Raw genomic sequence first — 1,780 nt, 5'->3', positions numbered from 1 at the left:
ATATATATGTGCATTTGAGTACCCGTGCATGTAGAGGGCAGAGGTTGACTTGGGGTATCTTCTCTTTTGCTCCTCACCTTCTTTTTGTTAGCCTCTCTCACTAAACCCAGCACTCACTAACTGGCTAGACTGCCTGGCCTGAAAGCTCTTAGGGATCCTCCTGTCACTGCCCTACCCAGAACTAGAGTACAGACACCGGCTTTTTACATGGGTGCAGGGGATCTGACCTCAGGTCCTTATGAGGCAAGGTACTTTACTGACCAAAGCACCTCCCAACCCTAAATCAAATTTATATTCTAAGGTAAATGGATTGGTTATCACTGATGAAATGATAATCTTAAATTGATGGTTTTCTTCAAGTCTCTCTCTCTCTCTCTCTCTCTCTCTCTCTCTCTCTCTCTCTCTTGAATGATGCCTAGGCTAGCCTTGAATTCACAATCCTCCTACCTCAGCCTCTTGGGCACTGGGATTATGGATATATGGGCATAAGCCACCATGCCTGGCTTAACACATTCTAAATATGATGAAAAGGACAGGTGCACAGAATAGTGGGTGTGTTCAACTACGAGAACTGGACAGCAAATTAGAGCTTCTGAAAAAGATGTATTAATTTGGAGGAAAACGTGATGCATACTACCATCATGACACAGTTCCTCCTGAAGCCTAGAAACCAGTAACCCGCCTCATAAAGGGACATCTATGTGTTGCATAATGATGGTGCTATCCCAGGAGGCACTCTACATCTTATCTGAAAGGGTAAAGCTTTGCCAATGGGGAGGAGAAGCCAGGTGCCCATTCCAGGAAAGAGATCTGTGTACTGAAAAACACAAAGGACCTGTGTGCAAAGAAATAATCACCCAAACTAAAGGGAGAAGCCAGTGACGAGCTTGGCAACTGGAACAAAGAAAAATTTGTCATCAAAATTCTTGTGCCTTCTTTCCTAAAGTAAATTTGGAGCTAAGTAGCTTTCAAGACTTTTCCGTTTTTTTTTTTTTTCCACAGTGACAATACAAAGAAACACTTAAGATAAAAACCAGATGCAGAAGTTTGATGGCCACTTGTCCACATGCTTCATAGTTATAGCTGTGATTTGTCAGCCATGGGGTGGGAGTGCAAGGGACCTGGTCACCTCACTTGCCCTGGATGGACAGTTGTTATATGAGGTTAAAAGATGAGTACAGCCAGATCCTTCCTGAGGCAAACGCTCCTTGCCACTGTGCTGAGTGCGCCTTGCAGCTGCTTTGGGCTGTTCTTACATGTTAGAAAACAATTTTGTAAAGATTTCCAGAAATCACAGGCCCATTAAAATTCCATAGGGCCTTTTTCGCTAGTACTGGGTCTGCCCCACATGGGTCTCACTCTGCCACTTTCCAGTCAGGCCTGTTGCTCAGTCCTTGGCTTTGGGAACCCAAGAGAGAAACACAGCTGTATGTTCCCCCATAATATCAGGGCAAACTGAGGAAGGAGGAATGCAAAGAAGAGCAGGACACACCATGGTTCTTCAAGACCTCCAACTGTGTGAGGATCCTGAATTTGTCATTAGTTGTTAAGTAATATAGTTTAAACTATACAACTAAAAATGCAGACAAGTAAAGGTCTCCTAAGAGCCCTTGTCAGAGACTGATGCCAGAGCCCCAAACCAAGAGGATCCATGTAGAAGTGAAATCAAAAGATAGAAATAGCAATGAATTTATATTTGAGTGAACATACTTATTACATGTTCAGGCACTTTCCTTAAAATTGTAACCAAGTGTAACCAAAGGCGCTATCAGACAACTCT

The sequence above is a fragment of the Nannospalax galili genome, unplaced genomic scaffold (genome assembly GCF_000622305.1).
Source record: "Nannospalax galili isolate Female #2095 unplaced genomic scaffold, S.galili_v1.0 scaffold702, whole genome shotgun sequence".
NCBI classification, from domain to species: domain Eukaryota; kingdom Metazoa; phylum Chordata; class Mammalia; order Rodentia; family Spalacidae; genus Nannospalax; species Nannospalax galili.
The sequence above is the reverse complement of the archived record's forward strand: the minus strand, read 5'-3'. Positions refer to the sequence as shown.